This window comes from Moschus berezovskii, chromosome 7 (genome assembly GCF_049115385.1).
Source record: "Moschus berezovskii isolate FMDL1 chromosome 7, NW_MosBer_1.0, whole genome shotgun sequence".
Taxonomy (NCBI): domain Eukaryota; kingdom Metazoa; phylum Chordata; class Mammalia; order Artiodactyla; family Moschidae; genus Moschus; species Moschus berezovskii.
The window spans coordinates 101,109,104-101,119,343 of record NC_142466.1 but is presented as its reverse complement, the minus strand read 5'-3'; positions in this window follow the sequence as shown (position 1 = coordinate 101,119,343).

Sequence of the window (10,240 nt, the reverse complement as noted above, 5' to 3'; positions counted from 1 at the left end):
ATCAAGAGGCTTTTGAGTTCCTCTTCACTCTCTGCCATAAGGGTAGTGTCATCTCCATATCTGAGGTTATTGATATTTCTCCCAGCAATCTTGATTCCAGCTTGTGCTTCTTCCAGCCCAGCGTTCCTCATGATGTACTCTGCATAGAAGTTAAATAAGCACGGTGACAATATACAACCTTGACGGACACCTTTTCCTATTTGGAACCAGTCTGTTGTTCCATGTCCAGTTCTAACTGTTGCTTCCTGACCTGCATACAGGTTTCTCAAGAGGCAGGTCAGGTGGTCTGGGATTCCCATCTCTTTCAGAATGTTCCACAGTTGATTGTGATCCACACAGTCAAAGGCTTTGGCATAGTCAATGAAGCAGAAATAGATGTTTTTCTGAAACTCTCTTGCTTTCTCCATGATCCAGCGGATGTTGGCAATTTGATCTCTGGTGCCTCTGCCTTGTCTAAAACCTGCTTGAACATCTGGGAGTTCATGGTTTACATACTGCTGAAGTCTGGCTTGGAGAATTTTGAGCATGACTTTACTAGCGTGTGTGATGAGTGCAATTGTGCGGTAGTTTGAGCATTCTTTGGCATTGCCTTTCTTTGGGATTGGAATGAAGACTGACCTCTTCCAATCCTGTGGCCACTGCTGAGTTTTCCAAATCTGCTGGCATATTGAGTGCAGCACTTTCACAGCATCATCTTTCAAGACTTGAAATAGCTCAACTGGAATTCCATCACCTCCACTAGCTTTGTTAGTAGTGATGCTTTCTAAGGCCCACTTGACTTCACATTCCAAGATGTCTGGCTCTAGGTCAGTGATCACGTTATCGTGACTATCTTGGTCGTGAAGATCTTTTTTGTACAGTTCTTCTGTGTATTCCTGCCACCTCTTCTTAATATCTTCTGCTTCTGTTAGGTCCATACCATTTCTGTCCTTTATCGAACCCATCTTTGCATGAAATGTTCCCTTGGAATCTCTAATTTTCTTGAAGAGATATTACAGTAATGCAGGCCTATGCCCCAACCAGTAATGCTGAAGAAGCCGAAGTTAATCGGTTCTATGAAGACCTACAAGACCTTTTAGAACTAACACCCAAAAAAGATGTCCTTTTCATTATAGGGGACTGGAATGCAAAAGTAGGAAGTCAAGAAACACCTGGAGTAACAGGCAAATTTGGCCTTGGAGCACGGAATGAAGCAGGGCAAAGGCTAATAGAGTTTTGTCAAGAGAATGCACTAGTCATAGCAAACACCCTCTTCCAACAACACAAGGGAAGACTCTACACATGGACATCACCAGATGGTCAGCACCAAAATCAGATTGATTATATTCTTTGCAACCAAAGATGGAGAAGCTGTATACAGTTAGCGAAAACAAGACCAGGAGCTGACTGTGGCTCAGAACATGAATTCCTTATTGCGAAATTCAGACTTAAATTGAAGAAAGTAGGGAAAACCACTAGACCATTCAGATATGACCTCAATCAAATCCCTTATGATTATACAGTGGAAGTGAGAAATAGATTTAAGGGACTAGATCTGATTGATAAGTTGCCTGATGAACTCTGGACGGAGGTTCGTGACATTGTACAGGAGACAGGGACGAAGACCATCCCCATGGAAAAGAAATGCAAAAGAGCAAAATGGCTGTCTGAGGAGGCCTTACAAATAGCTGTGAAAAGAAGAGAGGCAAAAAGCAAAGGAGAAAAGGAAAGATATAAGCATCTGAGTGCAGAGTTCCAAAGACTAGCAAGAAGAGATAGGAAAGACTTCCTCAGTGATCAATGCAAAGAAATAGAGGAAAACAACAGAATAAGAAAAACAAGAGACCTCTTCAAGAAAATTAGAGATTCCAAGGGAACATTTCATGAAGAGCCAACTCATTGTAAGAGAACCTGGTGCTGAGAAAGACTGAGGGCAGGAGGAAAAGCGGGCAACGGAGGATGAGATGGTTGGATGGCATAATCGACTCAATGGACATGAGTTTGAGCAAACTCCAGGAGAGTGATGGACATGGAAGCCTGGCATGCTGCAGTCAATGGGGTTGCAAAGAGTTGGACATGACTGAGTGACTGAACGACAAGTATGTATATACACAATTTCTCTTTTAAAAGGCACATGAGTTTTGTACATTTTCTTCCATTTTACAAAATATTATGAACAATTTTCATAACTATTTGCCATCTGAATATAAATGCATTCCATCATAGTTATAGCATGTATGTATACATATACATGTACTATAGATGTAAGTATTGAGATGTTGTATAAAAACATAGGTACTGTAATTATGATGAATGTATTAATTTGTGCTGTTCTGTGCTTAGTCCCGCAGTTGTGTCCAACTCTTTGAGACCCCATGGACTGCAGCCCACCAGGCTCCTCTGTCCATGAGGATTCTCCAGGCAAGAATACTGGAGTGGGTTGCCATGTGCTTCTCCAGGGGATCTTCCCAATCCAGGGATTGAACCTAGGTCCTCCACACTGCAGGTGGATTCTTTACAGTCTGAGCCACCAGGGAAGCCCATTAAGAAATACACGTTTTATAGCAAAAGTAGATGAAAACTTCTGCAAATTGTTCATGTGTTTTTAAAGAAGACAATGTAAAAATATGTACCTTTTTAAAAAAGAAAGGATATATTCCTTACTTACAGAAAGAAATACCTAAGGTGTATACATGACAATGTGGATTGGTTATAACTGGGTAATAACATTGTGATTTTTATTGTCTTATATGTGTTTTCAAGAGTGAACTATATATTTTTGTAAAGAGAAAATTTTTGTTATACCAGATATAGTCAAAACTTGTCCATCTCTATATGAATTTGAAAAGGCCAATAGAACTCACACAAACTATTTTATGACCTGTGAATGCAAGGTGAAATCTGAATGTTTGCTTGTGTTTAAAAGGGTGACTGTACATGATGGTTATTTACAAACCTTTTGAACCTGAGAAACTGCTGACTACCGATATCTGAATTATACCTCTGTCCACATTATTTCTGCATTTCTGAATATTACCTTAGCAATAGACCAGAGTGGTTTATGTCAGGCTAGATCAATGCATCTCCAAATTCTTGGCATAGAAATTTGATCCAAAATTCAGATTGCACCAGTCTAAAGAGTATGCACTTAATGTTTAAATGTACACATAGAGTTAATCTGGCCTGTGGAGCTGACTTTTTCTTTAACAGTATGTCAGTAAATTGGGAGCTAAATGGTTTCTAATTTCATTTTAATAGTTCTAATAAAATTTAGAGCCCCAATAAATTTAGAGTACCATAATTATAATAAACTATGATTATAAAGAAATTTTATTTTGCATGAAATACAGATTTGTGACCACTTAGTAATGAGAATGTACACTTCTAGTGGAAATACAGTAAATGTTACTGTGCTGTATACCTTCTTTATTTTATGGAACACAGTTGTGCTCTGTAAGCCTAACCTAATTTGAATTCTTTTCAGGTAGTTTGTCAAACAATTAAAAAAAATCAGAAAGAAGGAAAACCATTTAAGTTAGGCACCACTGGAATACAATATATTGTATTCAATATATACAATACAACACTATATGCAATTTTAATTGCTTTCTCAAATGATTATCAATTTGACTGAACATAGAGCTCATCTATTACAACTTTTCCCCATGTAGATTCTATTCAAATATCTTTTCATATATAATATTATGAAAAGATATTAAGGCTAGTTAGAGACTTTTCCTTCACCAATGAAATTCTTTATAAACAAAGTACATATGTTTATATATTACTTACATTTAAATTATATATTTGTGTATTACTTATAGACATACTGTTTTACCTAGATGTTTTTCTCTTCATTAAGCATTAAGCACTCAGAACTTTTAAGCTCAAGCCTTTTTGTACTTCAGGAAAATATTCTTCCCTTCAGTTCAGTTCAGTTCAGTCACTCAGTCGTGTCCGACTCTTAGCGACCCCATGAACCACAGCACACGAGGCCTCCCTGTCCATCACCAACTCCCGGAGTTCACTCAAACTCACGTCCATCAAGTCGGTGATGCCATCCAGCCATCTCATTCTGTCGTCCCCGTCTCCTCCTACCCTCAATCACTCCCAGCATCAGAGTCTTTTCCAGTGAGTCAACTCGTCGCATGAGGTGGCCAACGTATTGGAGTTCAGCCTCAGCATAAGTCCTTCCAATGAACACTCAGGATTGATCTCGTTTAGAATGGACTGGTTGGATCTCCTTGCAGTCCAAGGGACTCTCAAGAGTCTTCTCCAGCACCACAGTTCAAAAGCATCAATTCTTCGGCCATCAGCTTTCTTCACAGTCCAACTCTCACATCCATACATGACCATGGGAAAAACCATAGCCTTGACTAGACGGACCTTGGTTGGCAAAGTAGTGTCTCTGCTTTTTAATAGGCTATCTAGGCTGGTCATAACTTTCCTTCCAAGGAGTAAGCGTCTTTTAATTTCATGGCTGCAATCAGCATCTGCAGTATATTTACTGGAAAACTTGTTTGTGATTTCTTTAGGAACAGTATTTGGTCCCTTTGGCTAAACTCTGTTATTTTAAGTTACTTTTCTCTTTATGCCCCTTTTTTCCCCCAGTAACTAAAAGAGTACATTTGTTTTCCATAATATTGATTTGGCTTTTCAGAGTGACCTTAACAACTTTTAATGTAAATTTTTAATTTTGTTTTATAGTATCATTAGATTTTTAAATCTCATAGTTTCTTTTTGTCTCTTCTAAGCACAATTTTATTCTAGTATATTTTAAAGTATATTTTCTCTACATTGTAAGTACTTTATGTGTATTTTATGTTGCAGAGTCATGCTATATACAATATACTGTTAAGTGATTTTTTGGGCGGGAGTTAATTTATTTAACTTCTATAAGTGTCTGACAGCTTAGTGCATAGACATATTTTTGCTTAGTCACTCAGTCATGTCCGACTCTTTGCGACCCCTTGGACTGTAGCGCATGAGGCTCCTCAGTCTGTGGGATTCTCCCGGCAAGAATACTGGAGTGGGGCTTAGACATATATATATGTATTTATTTATTTCTTGGACATCCTCAATATACACTTTCACTGCTCTTAGAGTCTTACTCTCATTTACAGATGGATGGTTAATAAATTTATACAAATATGTATGGTCATCTCAGATCATTTCATGGTTGATTGTGAAATTGAGTCATGGATAGTTCAAGCAGGGAAATGCCATATTATTAACTAGTCTTCTGAGCCAAATCAATTTTCTTTACATAATTTCCTTTATGTTCCAACATCCAGGTCAGATAAAAACTATGCTTGTTTCTAGTCTTCTTAACAATGTTATCCTCATTCTTTCTAAAACATGAAATATACTACATAACAATATATATACCTAACAATAATATGGATGAGTTAATTGAATACAAAAATGCTCCTAAATACCACTATCCTCTGTGATTTCATGTTTTGCACAATACCTTCCAAACCTTTTATGTATCTTTCAGATTTTTACATAGTAAGGAATAAAAGTACACATATGTAGTATTCTCCTAGAAGCAATCACAAATAAGGAAAAATGCAAGCTTGTGTTTTGACCAAGAAAGCCTTTCTAAGAAGCTGGGACCTAGAGAGAGTGTTCCTCCCTCATGATATAATTTTCTTTCTTTCTACCCAGAGGGGAGGGAGGCAGGTTAGTGGACCATGGAAAAATTAATTCAATATTGGATAAACAGAGTTCAAAGTATACACAAGCTATGCCATTTAGTATGCAAAGCAGCAGAAAACTTGACACAAAACACTGCCTTGAATTCTTCTGTAAAAATAATTGAGACACACTAATGTTCTATGTTTACAATAAGAATGACATAAAAGTGTATCACCAATGAAAGAAGAATAAGTGTGAACCAATTAATATTATATCATTCAGTTCTGAGTCTTGTCTTAGAATAAAGTTGATTTGCCTTGTCTACTTGTGAGAAGTCCACTGTACACGGATAGGGAGATTACAATATTTTGTTGAGGATGCAAATACAAAGTAGAATGTATGGCGGAATTTCTTCTCAAACCAATTAAATGGAAAGGTCACTTCCATATCGCCTAAAGTTTCAAATAAAACCTTGAAACTTTATGATACTGACACAAAGGAAAGGGAATTGCTAATATTATTTAGGAAAGAAAGACTGAAACAGAAGCAGTCTAAAGGCATTATTCTAGAAATAGGAACGTGGGTGGACAGGGGGAGGGCTAATTTTCTGTTTAATGTTTACATATAAAGTATAAATGGAGTTCCTTCTCCCCTGCACATCCATTTTTATTATAATATAGAATAAAAAAAAGTTACAATAAGTTTAATGATGTAATTTAAAGTTTGAGGATGAGGGAATATCCAAGTATAGTTCTAGAATCCAGCACTGCTGTTAGTGCTTTCTGTTTCATATGCATGTACAATGGAAAAGGTGTAGGTGGTTTGGGGCATTTTTGCTTTCTTGGAAAATGGCAGATAGCAGAAGTTGTTTTTCAGTCACTAAGTCATGACCGATTCTTTGTGACCCCATGGAATGAAGCACGACAGGCTTCCCTGTCCTTCATTATCTCCCAGAGTTTGCTCAAACTCGTCCATCGAGTCAGTGATGCCATCCAACTATCTCATCCTCTCCTGCTGTCTTCTCCTCTTGCCCTCAATATTTCCCAGCATTAGGGTCTTTTCCAGTGAGTCAGTTTTTCACATCAGGTGGCCAAAATATTGGAGCTTCAGCATCAGTCCTTCCAGTGAATATTCAGGGTTGGTTTCTGTTAGGATTGACTGGTTTAATCTCCTTGCTGTCCGAGGGATTCTCAAGAGTCTTCTTCAGCACCACAGTTCGAAAGCATCAATTCTTCGGGGTTCAACCTTCTTTGTGGTCCAACTCTCACATCTGTACATGACTATTGGAGAAACCATAGCTTTAATTAGATGGACCTTTGTCAGCAAAGTGATGTCTCTGCTTTTTAATATGCTGTCTAGGTGTGTCATAGCTTTTCTTCCAAGGAGAAAATATCTTTTAATTTCATGGCTGTTGTCACTGTCTGTGGTGATTTTAGAGCCAAGGAATATAAAATCTGTCATTGTTTCCACTCCCCCCTCCGCCCCACTATTTACCATGAAGTGATGGGACTGGATGCTATGATCTTAGTTTTTTGAATGTTGAATTTTAAGCCAATTTTTTCACTGTCCTCTTTCACCTTCATCAAGAGACTCTTTAGTTCCTCTTCACTTTCTGCCTTAAGGGTGATGTCATCTGCATATCTGAGGTTATTGATATTTCTTCTGGCTATCTTGATTCCAGCTTCTGTTTCATCCAGTTCAGCATTTTGCATGACGTACTCTACATGTAGAGCCCACCAGGGCTCCCCTGGTGGCTCAGATGGTAAAGAATCTGCCTGCAATGTGAGAGACCTAGGTTCAATCCTAGGTTGGGAAGATCTCTGGAGGAGGACATGGTAACCCACTTCAGTATTCTTGCCTGGAAAATCCCCATGGACAGAGGAGCCTGGTGGGTACAGTCCATAGAGTCGCAATGAGTCAGACACGACTGAGTGACTAAGCACAGCACTCTACATATAATTTAAATAACCAGGGTGACAATATATAGCCTTGTCATACTCCTTTCCCAATTTGGAACCAGTCCATTGTTCCATGTCTGATTCTGTTACTTCTTGATCTGCATACAGGTTTCTCAGGAGACAGGGAAGTTGGTCTGGTATTCCCATCTCTTGAGGAATTTTCCAGTTTGTTGTGATCCACACAGTCATAGGTTTTAGAGTAGTCAATAAAGCAGAAGTAGATTTTTTTTTTAAATTCCCTTGTTTTTTCTATGACCCAGTGGATAAACATTATATTCAACGGATAACTTCTCCTGCCATATTTTCTAACAAAAGTGATCTATGAACTGATGCCACATTCTCTCCAAATAATTGTTGCCGATTCATTGTTTTCTGAGTCATATCAACCAAAAAGAAGGTGTAGGTTTTAATAAGCTCATTTTGAAACCTTGTAACATTAAATAATACATACTTGCTGTAAGAAAATACCAGGTGAAATTGAGTGTTTTCAGGTGCAAACAGGAATTTGTTTTAAGAATGATAATTTGGGTGAGAAGCTAAAAACTAGAACTGAAAATCTCTGAGCGTGTGTTCTCAAGAAAGAAAAAGTTAAAAACGTGAAGACTGCTAATGGCAATTTTAGTGGAATCTGTCACAACCTGCACCAACCCGTTAATTTGTTATCACCCTGAAAGAGTCAGTGCTGAGAAATTCTTCCATTGTGGCAGTTGCTACATTTATAAACTTAATGTGCAACAGCCTTTTTATCTGGATTATTTGATAATTTTCCCTGTGACATGTTGGAGAGCATCAGTGATGTAAGGGATTATGCAATTACTAGATTAGTTGGCATTATTCTCAAAAACTTTTCATGTTCTTTTAGAGAAAGAAAGCATGTATGAGTCAATTGCTTGTTAGTTTATTTTTACTTAAAAATATTCTAAAGGTCCAGATTTCCTTCCCAGACAAGCAGATGCAGATGATGCAAGGCTTGATGAAAGGCTTAGTGTGGGCTGTAGTTCTAGACACTGAGACTGAACCTGGGAGGAAAGTAGGAACACGGCTTTGGGGGAAAAATAGTATTGGGGGAAAGACTGTCCTGTAGAAATTCTGGCAAAGACCTACCTGCAAAAGCATGCCATTAAACACTAAAAGAAGGCCAGGCAAAAATGGAAGAATCAGGTTTGTCAGTAAGACTTGAGCAGGTAGGGTCAGCAGGGAAAAAGAGGAGAGTGCCTGAGACAGGGAAAAAAGAAAAAAAGTGACTTGTTGATTTTGATGCTCTGTTACCCAGACTCTAAGGCCTAAGCACCTGATGTAAGCCAAACCTTATTTCTGCCCCAGGTTACTGAGTTAAGCTTGTCATCATGTCTGTGGTTTAGACAGCAGAAGGGACCAAAAGTTAGTGAGTTTTCGTTAATGTGCCTGGAGTTAAAAAGGTAGTGAATTGACAGTTTTCACACCATGAAATTTGAGTCTCAATTTATCAAACTTACAGTTTAGTTATAGATGGTGACTTTGTAATAAAAAGCAAATCAGAAAGCCTAGATAGCATTACGTATGGTCCCTTTTCCAACAATTTTGCCTAAAATGCAGGAACATTTTAACTATATCTCTGGTCATTGTTCTTGTTAGAATTGTGCTAAATTTTCTAATTTCTAAATGGGGCCACAACACATTTGAATAATTTTTGTCTATTTTCCTTATATATTTTAGGAGGAAGTTTCAGTTTTATTTTCTTGATATCTGATTAGATTTTCTAGAATCAGTTTTCCATTCAATCCATTCAAATCAATTTGTTGAGGACAGCTGAAAGTCAGACTTTCCTCATTCCAGTCCTAAACCACCTTTCCAGCTTGTTTTTTAAAAATGAGGCAAAACAGTTTCATCATATACAACATATAACATCAGTTTCAGTTGCACAACATAATGATATTGTACACATTGTAAAATGACCACCACAGTAAGCCTATTATAACATCATCATACAATTTTTTATGTAACTTTTAAGATCTCTTATCAAATTTCAAATATATCAATATAATATGGTATTAACTATATTCACCATGCTGTACATTACATCCCCATGATTTATTTTGTACCTGAAAGTTTGCACTGGTCAACTGCCGGGAGCCAGCGAGGGAAATCCTACCCATGGCAAAGGTCAATTGGGGAAGAGGCCTGACGGGCAAGGGCTAATCAGGGCTCGAGGAACCCCCTGGACTTACCTGAGCATCTAACCCAAAGAAAACTGGAGTCTGACTGCTTTACTATCTTACGCCTCTTACCAAGTCCTCTAATACTTACAGGGGCTTCCCCCCAACCACCTTTCTCTGAAAACATTAATTCAGAGCTGTAGTTTAAAAGTTCTCCTCGGCTTAATAGGAGTGTTCCAATCCAAGCCCCTCTGATAGCTTTCTAACTTGCATGACAAGTTTGTCCGGGCTCTTACAACTATGAGTGTGACTGTTTATAGCCTCCCAGCCATGCAAGGACAGAAAGCAACAGGAATCTGTTGAAGAAGTTAAAATCACTAGGGTAGTACTAAAAAAGATTTCATTGTTGAATCAATGCTTGCTGCAGTTTCCTCTATCTATTGTATCCTTGGAAATATATTAATCACATATAGAGAATATAAGTAGTAGCCTTTGATTTAACCACATCAGATCTTAAGTTAATAAATT